The sequence below is a fragment of the Gymnoscopelus microlampas genome, assembly GCF_963454915.1.
Source record: "Gymnoscopelus microlampas genome assembly, chromosome: 12".
Classification (NCBI taxonomy): Eukaryota; Metazoa; Chordata; class Actinopteri; order Myctophiformes; family Myctophidae; genus Gymnoscopelus; species Gymnoscopelus microlampas.
In genome coordinates, this window is record NC_139949.1 from 53,448,988 (window position 1) to 53,463,987 (window position 15,000).

The 15,000-nt window shown below is 43.7% G+C and overlaps 1 protein-coding gene across 1 annotated transcript in view; it reads right to left on the bottom strand.

The window, feature by feature from the left end:
* The window catches only part of gria4b (glutamate receptor, ionotropic, AMPA 4b), a gene marked incomplete at both ends in the record, with an annotated part of 207,734 nt that overhangs the window by 19,237 nt on the left and 173,497 nt on the right, over nt 1–15,000 (bottom strand). The window lies entirely within an intron of this gene.

Sequence of the window (15,000 nt, forward strand, 5' to 3'; positions counted from 1 at the left end):
CTGAAAAGTAGTGAAAGGATTGCAACAGACCTCAGTGAAATCGTAGAAGCTCACAAAGCGATGCAGTGAGTTGTGGACAGCAGTGGTTCTCAACCAGTGGTCCCTGAGGGGGTTCCAGGGGGTCCCCAGCCAAATTAATAATCAGGAACCAAATTGACCTTTATATGTCTGTAACTCTGAGAGTGTACAAATGGAACCAAATGGACCCTAACGGGTCCATTTGGTTCCATTTGTACACTCTCAGAGTTAAATGAACACGGATGATGGTGATACAGTGTAGACTGGGACCCCCAAGAATTCAAAATGGTTGAGTCCCTGGCATATCTTTTCAAATGGGGGTCCGTGGGCTAATATGTGTCAATTTGGGGGTCCTTGACGCGAAAAAGGTTGAAAACCACTGGTGTACAGTATACATTCACACTGTACTGTATTCTTCACTCAGAATGGACAGTATATCTACCATACATTCACACTGTAGTGTATTCTTTACTCAGAATGGACAGTATATCTACCATATATTCACATTGTACTGTATTCTTTACTCAGAATGGACAGTATATCTACCATATATTCACATTGTACTGTATTCTTTACTCAGAATGGACAGTATATCTACCATATATTCACATTGTACTGTATTCTTTACTCAGAATGGACAGTATATCTACCATATATTCACATTGTACTGTATTCTTTACTCAGAATGGACAGTATATCTACCATACATTCACACTGTACTGTATTCTTCACTCAGAATGGACAGTATATCTACCATACATTCACACTGTACTGTATTCTTCACTCAGAATGGACAGTATATCTACCATACATTCACACTGTACTGTATTCTTCACTCAGAATGGACAGTATATCTACCATACATTCACACTGTACTGTATTCTTCTCTCAGAATGGACAGTATATCTACCATACATTCACACTGTACTGTATTCTTCACTCAGAATGGACAGTATATCTACCATACATTCACACTGTACTGTATTCTTCTCTCAGAATGGACAGTATATCTACCATACATTCACACTGTACTGGATTCTTCACTCAGAATGGACAGTATATCTACCATACATTCACACTGTACAGAATGGACTGACTCCTGGAAGAACTGGATTTGAATACAAATGAACCGTCTTCTTTTTTTTCTCTCTCTTTGCTCTTTCTCCCCAACCACTGCAGCCCCTCCTCTCTCTTTCTTTCTCTCTCTCCCTCTCCCTCTCCCTCTCCCTCTCTCTTGCTGTGTCTCTCCCTCTCTTTCTGTTTCTCTCCCTATCTCGCTCTCTCTGTGCCTGTGTGTGCGCGCGCGTGCGTGCGTGCGTGCGTGCGTGCGTGCGTGCGTGCGTGCGTGCGTGCGTGCGTGCGTGCGTGCGTGCGTGCCTCTCTCTCTCTCTCTCTATGTTCATCTCTCTCTTCCTCGGGTAAAGTCTGTTTGCTTCGATGACTTTCAGCCACGGTGACGAACTGCTCGACATCCTCTCCTGGTGGGCTTGAGTGTGTGTGCGTGTGTGTGTGTGTGTGTGTGTGTGTGTGTGTGTGTGTGTGTGTGTGTGTGTGTGTGTGTGTGTGTGTGTGTGTGTGTGTGTGTGTGTGTGTGTGTGTGTGTGTGTGTGTTTGTATTACTATACTTGCGAGGACCAAGTATAGTAGAATTTGAAGAAATATACATTGTGAGGACAGTTTTCCTGGTCCTCACAAGACAAATGGTTGTTTTATAGTTTTAAAAAAAAGTGTTTTAGAGATACGTTTACAATTAGAAAAACATTCAGGTCAGGATTAGACATTTAGAGGTTAGGTTTAGGGATTGGAATTAGAGTTCAACATGATTTATACTTAGTTGCGCGCCAGTGTCATGCACCGAAAAATAGCCGATCTATAAGCTTATAGATCGGCTGTTTTTCGGCTTTAGGCTTACGGTTAAAAATGGCATTTTTTATGGCATTCATAACATGGCTGTCCTAAAGTGTTGATGTCCTCACAAGTATAGTAATAGAAACCTGTGTGTGTGTGTGTGTATGTGTGTGTGTGTGTGTGTGTGTGTGTGTGTGTGTGTGTGTGTGTGTGTGTGTGTGTGTGTGTGTGTGTGTGTCTCTACAGCATTAGAGTTATGCTTGATCTACTGTCCATTTAGTCACACGCTGGTGGCTGGTTGCCTGATCTACAAGCTCACGGTGCGTCTCAATGCAATGCGCTGTGCGCTTATAGATCGGCTATGTTTACGGCTTTAGCGCTAGGGTTGAAAATGGCCGCAAAAAAAAAAGGCTAAGAATTAATTAAATCGGCGTCCTAAAATGTCTATGTCGTCATAAGTACAGTAATACAAACGCGTGTGTGTGTGTGTGTGTGTGTGTGTGTGTGTGTGTGTGTGTGTGTGTGTGTGTGTGTGTGTGTGTGTGTGTGTGTGTGTGTGTGTGTGCTGGGGTTGTGCGGGTTATTTTCAGCTCAGATGTCCCTTCATGGTAATAAATGGTACCGTCTGTATCTAATATTCATTTTTCACGGACGGGAGCCAGCCGATCCCAAAGCCATTTGAAGCCACTTAAAGCTGATGGGATTCTGTGCAGTGTAACCACACGCTGGTTCTGGACCCACAAAGTGTCGGGACACGTTTTCTATGGGTCGTGAGTAGCTAAAAACAGTTTGCTATTATTATATTAAAAGATAAGAAAAGAAAAATCTAAAAATCCCATAAATAAAAAACGTTTTTGTTTTTTGAAATAGGAAAATAGCAGATCTACAAGCTCACAATGAATCAGCCTTGAAGCCCAACCCGCTGAAGCAGTGGCGTGCACAGACATTTTGAGGGGCAGGTGCTCAAGTGAAAAAAAAAAGGGCACCTTGCTGCCTTAGTAGTGTGAGATTTATAGAAGAAAATTGCAACAACGCACATTTTGGGGAATTGTTAACATATTAGAAGCTTTTAATCCAGAATTGATCGATGTCACCATGGGCTACATACTGTAAACCAGGGGTCTTCAACGTTTTCAGGCCAAGGACCCCCTAGCTGAGAGGCGGTGAGGGACCCCCTCTATATTGTATACAATTTTCAGATAAACTTTTGCTGCTCTTTTTCCCCGCTACACCTATAACTCTTTGCCAAAAATAGCAGATCTACAAGCCCACAACGCCTCGCAGCGCGAGGCGTTGTGAGCTTGTAGATCTGCTATTTTTGGCTAAAGTTCTCCTCAGAAAAGGGATGCTAGGTTTCGAGTGGTTATGGTAAAAAGAAAAATCATACCACATAAAGATTTGCCGGACCCCCTGTAGTAACTCTGAGGACCCCCCTAGGGGTCCCGGACCCCCCGTTGAAGACCCCTGCTGTAAACTGAAAAAGGGCACTTCTGGTCAAGCGGGCAAAGGGCAGGTGCTCTAGCACCACCTAGAGTCTATCTGTGCACGTCCCTGCACTGATGCCCAACCCGCTGAAGCTCAACCATAGGGACAGATTTACGCCCATAGACTCTACAGACCGTACATAAAGCCTATATTTCAACGATTTCCAATCCGCCATCTTTCTATATCCTATGAGCATGGAAATGAATGCTATTGGTTGGGACCAGAGCAGGGGGTGGGGAATTAATGCTGTTGGTTGTATAGCGTGTCAATCAAATCACCACAACGTAGCCACGCCCCTCCTACTGCATACCCTACTTTATCAACAATGTTTAAATGAATGGGACCATAATTTACCGAAACGCATATCATGGTGATTGAAAGAAGACTTTAAGCTAGCGACTGGAAGCATATAGTATTTATGACAATGTTTTATTAAGGTAATAAACTCAAGTGTAACGTTCAGGCAAAACCCCATCCGCTTGAATAGAGCGTTATTGCTTCTGACACCAGCAGGGGTGAAACAGCGAAACCACAGGCCATTCATATGAACTTTTACTTCCTATATAGACTACATTTCAAAGGCGGATGCCGGGCCCTTAAGCTCAACCTACTGAAGCAGTTCACTGCAAACAGACAAGAAAAAATAAATGTAGGCGCTCGGGTTGGCACAGTGGTAAAAGTACCTGCCCATGCACCACCGTCTTTGTCGAGCATCTAAACCATACATGGGCAACTGGCGGCCCGGGGCCCACATGCGGCCCCCACCTTCACTTAATGCGGCCCACAGGTTAACATGGGAATACTGACATATTATTGATTTCAGCTGTTATGATTCCTAACATGACCCGCTTTAATTACTTCGGTCTATATTAGTAGCTTAATGACTAGTGTTAAAATTCTATTGTATTTTTATGTCCCATGTATTTGTATTTAAGTTCTTAAAATTAACATAAGTATAACTAAATGCATTTGAAATTAAATGAAAATTTTCAGGATTCCAATAAAAAATAGCAAAACAAAATCTGGATTCCAATTCCAAAAGTAGCAAAAATAGCAGATCTACAAGCTCAAAACGCGTCGCAGCGCGACGCGTTTTGAGCTTGTAGATCGGCTATTTTTGCTACTTTTGTGTGACATAGAATGGCCCCACAGTATATGCAATGTGGCCCTGTGGAGTGAGTGTGGAAGTACTGTATAGTGGCCCTCTCAATCATCAAAGTTCCCCACCCCTGATCTGAACGAACTGAGCACAATCTGACTGTATTCCGGAGAGGGAAGGGGAGGGCCATATTTGTCACAGCACGTACGTACACAGTGCCACCTGTCAGCAGTACCCTTTACTAGGCATTTTAATTAGTGATTACTGATCATCTTAATTAGGGTCCGTACCATTTACCAGGTTCTTGCACTTTGTTAAGTGTGTGTGTGGATCAGAGTATATCTGCTGAATGCAGCTGCGTGTTAAGCCCCAGAGAGCAGTGCTTTAACTGAGCCCTTTCTAATCCACAGATAAGCTAGTCAAAATGCTAACTGACAGAGCACTGAACTGAGACAAACAGATAAGCTAGTCAAAATGCTAACTGACAGAGCACTGAACTGACACAAACAGATAAGCTAGTCAAAATGCTAACTGACAGAGCACTGAACTGACACAAACAGATAAGCTAGTCAAAATGCTAACTGACAGAGCACTGAACTGAGACAAACAGATAAGCTAGTCAAAATGCTAACTGACAGAGCACTGAACTGACACAAACAGATAAGCTAGTCAAAATGCTAACTGACAGAGCACTGAACTGACACAAACAGATAAGCTAGTCAAAATGCTAACCGACAGAGCACTGCACTGAGCTGTATGAATTCATCGATATTCATTTAGTTTTTGTCACATTCCTGAGACAATAACTCTCCTACTGAGCAACCACCCGGTCATCGAAATAATTGGTCTGGGAATGGGACAAAAACAAAAAAACAACTCCATGAATTCAAGGCTTCATGAGGTGTGTAATTCATTTAAAACATTTTTTTTTTTGCGTGAACTACTCCTTTAAGTTGTGAACTCGTAAACGTCTTCAGCCCGGTGATGAACACGCTGATTGTTTACTTACTGAGTACAAGTATCAATAGCACAATGTAGGCCTAGAACTACTCCGTTACACGTAAAACGTCCTGTATTTAACATTTTACTTCAATAAGTAAAATGTTTTTTTTCGTCACAATGCAACACATTGAGAGCTATTTTTTGATTTTAGATGAAGCTGAAGTATTAAATAGGGCTTTATGGGTTAATGTAGGATTCGTAATAATACGCTTAATGGAAATGGAAATGCAGTCATGCAGGTCTGTCTGGTTTCTAATGATGCTACTGCACAGAGTGCAATAAAATAAACTATTGTAATAAAATGTAATGGTCCTTTCCCCCCAATTACTGTTCCTAAACACAACACCTTAAGGCAGGGGTCTTCAACAGGGGGTCCGGGACCCCTAGGGGGTCCTCAGAGTTACTACAGGGGGTCCGCCAAATCTTTGTGTGATATGATTCTTTTTTTTACCTTAACCACTTGAACCCTAGCATCCCTTTTCTGAGGAGAACTTTAGCCAAACATAGCAGATCTACAAGCTCACAACGCCTCGCAGTTGTGAGCTTGTAGATCGGCTATTTTTGGCAAAGTGGTATAGGTGTAGAGGGAAAAAAGAGCAGACCAACAAAAAAAGTTGAATCTGAAACACATTTTTTTTCCCTTTGTGTCGAAGTGTCCTTGAGCATCAACACACTACACTGCCCCTTACTGAGCACTCATCAGGACCGTCTGAGCAGCCATCAGCTTGGTGAAGCTGAAACTGAACCCCCCCTTCCCCCATGGTCCTAACAAAGGTCTTCCGTTCCCTACCAAGATGTTCTTGATGAGGGATTCAAAATGATTTGGATTCAAATCAGTCATAGACCCGATGCAAGAGGGCTTAACTCTTTGACTGCCAATGACAAGATGTTGCGTTTGTGCAGTGGTTTTCCACTAGATGGCGCTGTGCGCTCGCCTACGGGTCACCGTTTGGATCCCAGAGAAGGAGAGGAGCAGTGGGCGTGGCATAATAATGTTTTATTTCTGGCAGTCAAGGAGTTAATATGTCGGTTAAAATAACATAACTGGTTAATGGTAGAGAGAGAGAGAGAGAGAGAGAGAGAGAGAGAGAGAGAGAGAGAGAGAGAGAGAGAGGTGGGAGGTGAATAATTGAGAGACACAAACAGAGAGTGTGTGAGACAACGCTCACCTGCAGGTCGACAACAACAGCGGCATGTGTTCATTTATTTAATGTGTGTGTGTGTGTGTGTGTGTGTGTGTGTGTGTGTGTGTGTGTGTGTGTGTGTGTGTGTGTGTGTGTGTGTGTGTGTGTGCGCGTGTGCGTTCATTTATTTACACTCTCCTCCAGACGAGCTTAAATAAGTGAGGAGCTGTTTGTGCGCTGTCTGCCAGGGGCGCCGCGGGCCGCTCTACCGCCGCTGAAGAGAACATCGCTGTCAGGCGGACATCTTGTAAGTCCATATTTCAGCTTTCTCTCTTTCTTTGGTTAATTATTAACGCCCTCCTTCGTCGTAAAACAGTGTTTGTGCAAAAGCACCGAAAACAGCCGACATACAAGCTCACAACGTCTGAACCAAGACGTGTTGGAAGTGAAAGTGGTTAATTGTGTATGTGAGTTTTATAAATATTGAACCAATGAAAAGTATAAGCTAGTGTCTAAATAGTTGGACATTGGGTCCATTGCATTGGAACACAGGTTATTCGATTCCTGAAAATGTATAGTTTTTGGGAGATACAAGGTTCCCGCCCGACAACAACTGTATTCATCATCATCATCCCGCCCCACTCTGCCTCGGCGGAATCCGTGGTCCCGTAGCGTCTTACAACCTACAACCTGTAAACCAATTGTAATGGTAATCCTAACACAACGCCGTACCGCCGGCTACCTGTAAACCAATTAAATCCCAACACAACGCCGTACCGCCGGCTACCTGTAAACCAATTAAATCCTAACACAACGCCGTACCGCCGGCTACCCGAAGCAACCTGCAGACAAACACGTCCCCATGCTCTTTGTACACCGAGTCTAGACGTTATCGACCAATTACAAAACTATGGGCTCACTGGGAAAATAATTGTGAAACGCCACGCTGTGACAGAAGAGACAAGCCAGACTGGGTCAATCATCTATCTATGATATACTGTATCTGTGACATCCATTCTTCCATCCTTCCATCCAATACATCCATCCTTACATCCATTTTCAACCGCTTGTCCGGAGCCGGGTCGCACAGGCAACAGTTCCAGCAGAGAGCTCCAAACTTCCCTTTCCTGGGCAACTTTAGCCGGAGAAGCGGACTGCCCTGTCTTTCCCTGACCGTGGGTGCTACTGGGACGTAAGTCGGGGCTTGATCAACCCTGGCTGGGTCACCTGGGCGAGGGTGTATGTTGCGAGACCCGAAACACCCTATGACCCCAGGCTACAACACTGATGATACGTCCCAGTTGCATCCATGTGATGTTTTTCTTTATCAGCCACTTCATCCTGAGGATGAGGCGTTCCCTCTATCTCTCTAATGGAGACGCCAGCCACCCGTCTGAGAAAACTAATTTCAGCCGCTTGTATCCACGATCGTATTCTTTCGGTCGTGACCCACACTTCATGACTGTAGGTGAGAGAAGGAACCATATCTATGACATAATGACTCCTAATTTGGGGCAAGGTTTCAGGCCCATCACAGACACCCATTGACATCAAATATACAATTATTTAAGTGAAATATTTCAAAATAATATAAAATACAGTATTATGTGAAAAAGGTTGGAGTTACCAAGTTGTGCAAATATAATTGTGGTGATGATCGGTCTAGCTCCGTACAAACGCACGCACGCGCGCACGCACACACACACACACACGCACACACGCACACACACACACACACACACACACACACACACACACACACACACACACACACACAATATGATTCAAAAGATCATCATGCAACTTCCGGCACGCCTCCTGACTGTCCTTTCGTCTAATGATCTCACTACATGATTCAGCATGAATCTCTTTAAACTTGAAGGTGAAAAAAACAAAAACAAACAACAATTAGCTTGTCTGGCCAGAGGCAGTACTGTATATCATGAGGTCCAGTTGTGGAAAAATGTACTCAGATATTTTACTTAAGTAAAAGTTGCAATACCACAATATAGAAATACTCTGTTACAAGTAAAAGGCCTGGAGGGCACGGTGGCGCAGTCGGTAGCATTGTCGGTAGCGCTGTCGCCTCACAGCTAGATGGCCCTGGGTTTGATTCCCGCCGGGGACGCTGTGGGCGTGTCTTCTCCTCCGCGTCATCAGCGCCCATACCCTAAGTGGTGTTGGCAAAACGGCCTACTCTGTGTGGAGTTTGCATGTTCTCCCCGTGTCTCTCAGGGTAGTTAATACCCTCACAAAAAAAGACTTCTGGTGATTAGTAGTTTCGTTCCCTACCTATGTTGAATGCACTTATTGTAAGTCGCTTTGGATAAAAGCGTCTGCTAAATGACTGTAATGTAATGTAACAAAAACATGTAGTAATCCTGGTCACTATACCGCCTCCCCCATGACAGCCGGGGCGCCTGATGGAGGGGAAGGGAACTGGTTGGAATAACGTGTTCCTTCCACGTGCTACGCCGGGGAAACTCCCCCCTGTCAGGTGAAAAGAAGGTCAGTTGGCTCTCATGCATTGAAGGAGGCATGATCTTGGCTCTGGGCTCCCTAGGCTGGTGGGGGGAGTGTAGCACCCAGGATCACTTACAAAATTGGCACCGGGTGAAAAATAAGGGTTACTAAAAAAAACTAGTAAAAGGCCTGTGTTGAAAATGTTACTTGAGTAAAAGTACAAAAGTATGGGCATCAAAATATACTTAAAGTACCAAAAGCAAAAGTGCTAAAATGTTTGAAAATAGCAGATCTACAAGCTCACAACACGTCGCATCGCAACGTGTTGTGAGCTTGTAGAGATTTATAATATAATACATTATATCTCCAAAGTAACTAGTAACTAAAGTTTAGGAGTAAGAAGTATTGCAAATTGGAAATTCCCCAGTAAAGTAAAAGTACCTAAACAATGTACTTTAAGTACAGTAGAACAGCAAGAGGCTGCATTTCTCTCCAACCATCACACAACAGATAAACGAGGCTCCAATCACCTCCTCACACACACACTGCCAAATCCCTGGCCACGCCCACTCCGCCATGTCTCCTGAAGCCAGGCAGCCAGACAAGGCTTATTCTTTGTGCCAGCGTACGCCGGGTGTCGCTCTCTCTCCGCAAAAGAAAAAATAAGACAATCTACAATTTCTCGGCGAAGTAACGCCGTTGTGCGACAAAAAAGGCTCAAGATGGAAATAAGGATTTGGCCTTTGGCGGCAGACAGACAGACAGACAGACAGACAGACAGACAGACAGACAGACAGACAGACAGACAGACAGACAGACAGACAGACAGACGTGTGGAACAGATTATGTACATGGTCTCTGTGACCGGCCTGAGTCATATGTGTCTGAGGCTGTGATGTGTGACGCTTGGCAGCATAAAGGGCAAAAAAAAAACACTTCTTCTCCATTTCAGCTTTTGGCATGGGTTCCTTCAGGGACTCCATGCCACCATGCCCGCCCGGCACTAGTGATGCCAGCGCCATCAGGCACTGAGGCAGAGATCAGTCAATTAACCTCTTGAAGACCGGGAACGCTGACATCTGTGTCATTTTAAAAGATTTCTTTGGGGCTATTCAAAAATAGCAGATCTACAAGCTCATAGCACGGCACCGAGTGCCGTTTAATGCCATTTAAATGTTACATGTACATGGATTGTGTAGTGAGAGTGACAGGAATTATTCCAGACATTTTAACTCATTGACTGCCCATGACGAGTTGTGTGTTTTCAGTGGTTTTTCCACTAGATGGCGCTGTTCCCCAACCTATGAGCCACCATTTCAGGCTCACTCACACAGACATCTTAGGAGATCACAGAGTGAGCTCAACATTTACTCCTCCATTCACTTTCCTGGTTAACGTCTTTTTGGAAAACGACTGTATCTCACCTCCTGTGTGTTATGCATGTTTGGTGAGACATGCTATTATCAACAGCCTATAACAAGCCAACGGGGCGTCACAATGAAATGATGTCATCAGGGATGACAACATTTTTTTTGCGTGACGGGATGATTCCAGACATTTTAATGGATGGTACAGTGAGAGAAACGGGGATGATTCCAGACATTTTAATGGATGGTACAGTGAGAGAAACGGGGATGATTCCAGACATTTTAAGAGTGAGAGAAACGGGGATGATTCCAGACAGAGGAGAGGCTAAGATAATAATAATGTTTGATTTCCCATCTGAACTGACGCCGTGCTTCTGTGGGCTCTGGTGGGAAATCTAATCTGGGACTCGTCTGCTTTCTGAAACCCACAATCACAGCCAAAGCGTGAAGAAGAAGCGTTACGTTTCTTTTTTTAATGCACCACATATAATAATAATAATAATAATGGATTTTATTTATAACGCACTTTACATTTGCAAGAAATCTCAAAGTGCTACAGAAGGCAATTGCAAAAAACAAAAAACAAAGACATCACACCAATAAAAGAAAACAACAATTAGGAGACTAGAGTAAAACTATTAAAACATGTGGCATAAAGCCTAGAGGTAAAACCAGCTAAGGAAAAGCTTTTCTAAAAAGGTAAGTCTTTAGTCCTCTCTTGAAGGAATCAAGTGACTGTGGAGCTCTCAGGTGGACAGGGAGTATATATGAGTATATATATGGAACAAACCTCCAGAAAAAAGAACTGCAACTCTGCTACCAACTCTCTGTTTGGCTGTGTCATTTAGTGCCATTTAGTGTCATTTAGTGTCCTTTAGTGATGTGTTTTGATCCTTGTGCTACACTGTGAAATGTATTCTCTTTATAAGTTAACTGATTCTCATTTTCTATTCTTTTGAGTCTTCAAAACAAACGGTTTAACTGTATTCAAATGTCTTTAATGTGTTTATTGCTTCGTGTAAAGCACGCTGAATAGCAGGAGACTCAATTCTCCTTGCCATGAAAGCATCAAAGTATGATGCTTCATGGGGTGTGTAGCCTAATTGATAGAAAATAAGTGATTTTTTTTGGGTGAACTACTCCTTTAATGTCTTACTGTACCACATATGTTTATATTTCTGACTAATAAAGTATTCAAATAAATCAATCAATCAATCCACAAGAAGCACTATGACTTTAACTATAACAGGCAGAGATGGCCTAAACCAGGGGTATTCAACGTTTTCAGGCCAAAGACCCCCTAGCTGAGAGAGAGATGAAGCAGGGACCCCCCTCTATATTGTATAAAATTGTGTTTCAGATCATTTTTTGCTGTTTTTTTCCCTCTACACACCCTATAATTCTTTGCCAAAAATAGCAGATCTACAAGCTCACAACGCCTCGCAGCGCGAGGCGTTGTGAGCTTGTAGATCGGCTATTTTTGGCTAAAGTTCTCCTCAGAAAAGGGATGCTAGGGTTCAAAGTGGTTAATGTGAAAAAAAAAAATCTTATCACACAAAGATTTTGTTGGGGGATCCCCTGTAGTAGCTCTGAGGACCCCATAGGGGTCCCGGACCCCCCTGTTGAAGACCCCTGGCCTAAAGGTTCGAGAAGCGTGTTTGTGACACGAAAGGTTGCTGGTTCGATCCCCCCAGACCGGCCTGAACCATTTGATGATAAGGATAATTCCTTTTAACAGGTTGTTCATGAAAGTCCTTGCGGTCTTGTTTCCAATGAGAACCTGTGAGCAATTAGGGGTTAAGAGTCTTGCTCAGGGACAAATTTCATTTCATCAACACATATGCTGACCTGGCCTGGAATCAAACCTGGGGCAACCAGGGCCTCTGGCTCCCTAGGCGGGCTCACTAACCACTCAGCTATGGCCGCATAGTCTGTACTAGCAGTAAGCACTTAGCCTGATGATCAGCCTGAAGCCGTTTGGAGCTTCAGTCTGACACTGGCTGCAGTGTCGGCGATTACAAGGGGGAGGGGATTAGAATTTCCCTAAACCAATCACAAGAGATCCACAGATCCGCCTGCATCTGACATCATCGCACAGCTTGTTTTAGCAGGTATTCACTGAATGATTGGCTTGTCGTAAGACCCACCCCCAACTCCGACTCTCATTGGACGGTACTTTTTGTATGGAAGATATCCTATAGGCTCACATTACAACGCCAGACCAAGAGGGGGCGGTCCACTCAGAGAGAGGGCGGGGTCTATGGTTTGGAACCAGGCTAAGTAAGCACTAGACTGTAACCATAGCAACCTAGTTGAGTATCATCCACACAGTTTAATAAGTAATAATATTTAATACATTTATTGGGGCGGTGTAACCGCCCCCCTATAAGTGAGGTTTGGACACTGACCAATCCTGCACCGCGATTGGCTAATAGTCTACAACGCAGTCTACAACCCTAACCCTTCCACAGTCAATGCAAATCCATACTTTTGCAAAGTCAGCCAATCACATTACAGCTAGTGTCATCACCACTAGCTGAAATGGGGGTTCTCCTTCCATTCCGACATCTCGCCACTCCGACTAGTGGCTTCCGCGTGCGGTTAGGGTTAGGGTTAGGGTTAGGTATAGGGTTCGTCAACGTCGGAAAGGCAACATGTCGGAAAGGCGAAATGCACCCGCTGTAATGTGATTGGCTGACTTTGCAAATTCAGGACTGTGATTGGCTAGCGAAACACATGACACATGTGCAGCCCTATGAATAGCAGTATGGACTTTAAAAAAACACATTTATGTTTTTTTTAAGTGAGTCATGTTGTGATGACCACACACCGCCCACTTCACACTGGGTGTGATTCTTTTTTGACAACAGGAAATCTACAAGCTCGCAAAACATTCCGCATCCCGAGGCCTTTGCCAGCTTTGTCGATCGACTGTTTCCGCCGCGCGACACGTACACACCACCGTACGACGCAGTGTGAACACAGGGCTTAAGGGCTTAATGAGGTTAGTTTAGAATAGAACACGTCTTGGAAGTGAATTAGCATTTATTTGCGTCGATTAGAGCTGATTAGCGTTCAGCATTTTGTTGATAATAACAGAGGCCGGGGCAGAGCGCAGCACGCAGCGCTGATTAGCCGCAGCGTTTAGCGTAATGCGAGCTGACAGCAGAACCCTGGATGGAGTGAGACAAGGAGGGCACACGGTGGTCCTTAATTGTGACCTCTGGGGTGGTCTGGGATGTTCATGGATTAAAGCAACATTAAATCTCACGACTGAAAATGTCCTAATGTGCGATTTGTGAAACAGTGTGAAAGGATCCCACACACACACTATTGCCGATTCCTAAACAATGAATACAATATGTAAAATTAGGATGTTTTATAGTAATATTGTTCCTGCTGTTCTACATACTGCCAACCATGTGAAGAAATCACAATTCAGGCTTTAACCTTTGCTTTTATATGAAATATCCGAGACGGATAAGATATTATGGAAGATGCTTCTGAACATATTGCTATAGTTTGACCACTTCAAATGCTCTAATCTTAAAATAACCGAAAATAGCCTTTCTACAAGCTCTCAATGCGTCGCAGACGCATTGAGAGCTTGTAGATCGGCTATTTTTGCTGCGCAACATGCTTCCATAGGAGACATGCTGACTTCCATGGAATCCAAATGACTGAAATCAGTCTTGGTGAATGAGAACTTTAATCCATGGATGTTTCTATATCAGGGGAAAAAGTGGGATTTATCTTGCCTGCCTGTCTCTATTGCCCTGTATAACCAGCTAATAAGACATTTTTATATGTAATCAATAGCTAAAAGCAATACGTTGTTTTCCATCTTGTGACTAAATCTATTTTAACCCATTAAGACCTGGAACTGTGTCATTTTTAGATTTGAGCTAAAAAGTATTATTTTACACTTTGGGCTATTCAAAAATAGCAGATCTACAAGCTCATAGCGCGGCACCGAGTGCCGCGCTATGAGCTTGTAGATCTGCTATTTTTGAAAAATCGTGAAAATGTGTGCAAATCTTCTGAATATATATATATATATTTCTAAAGCGAACATTTTTAACTCAAATCTTTGCTTCTGGGGGGTCCCTGGAACAAAATATTTTGATGGGGGTCCGTGGCCAAATGCATATCATTTTGGGGGTCCTTGACATGAAAAAGATTGAGCACCACTGATATAGAAACATAGGTTTTTCAGAAAACTGTTGAGATTCAGGAGACATGTAGAATCGGCTTCAGGTCTCAGTGGGTGCTCTATAGCCAGGGAAAACAATGATTGCCAGTAGGCAGCGCCAGTGCCTAAAATGATAGCAGAGAGTGAGTGCGGAATGGCAACTTCCCATGTCCAATAAAAATGTTAATACAAAAGTTCTGAAGTTAAATCCTCATCTTCACACCTTACTCTGCAATTCTCTGCCTCTCTCTTCTCTCCCCCTGAAAGACATTTGAGCCGCTGCGTCTGACAGGCAGCGAGTCTAGCTTACACGCCCCCCCCCCCACCACCGTTGCATCATCCTCCGCTACTGTCTGAATGTAAAACGTGTCAGATCGTGATGCATTGTAGACGTCAGTGGGC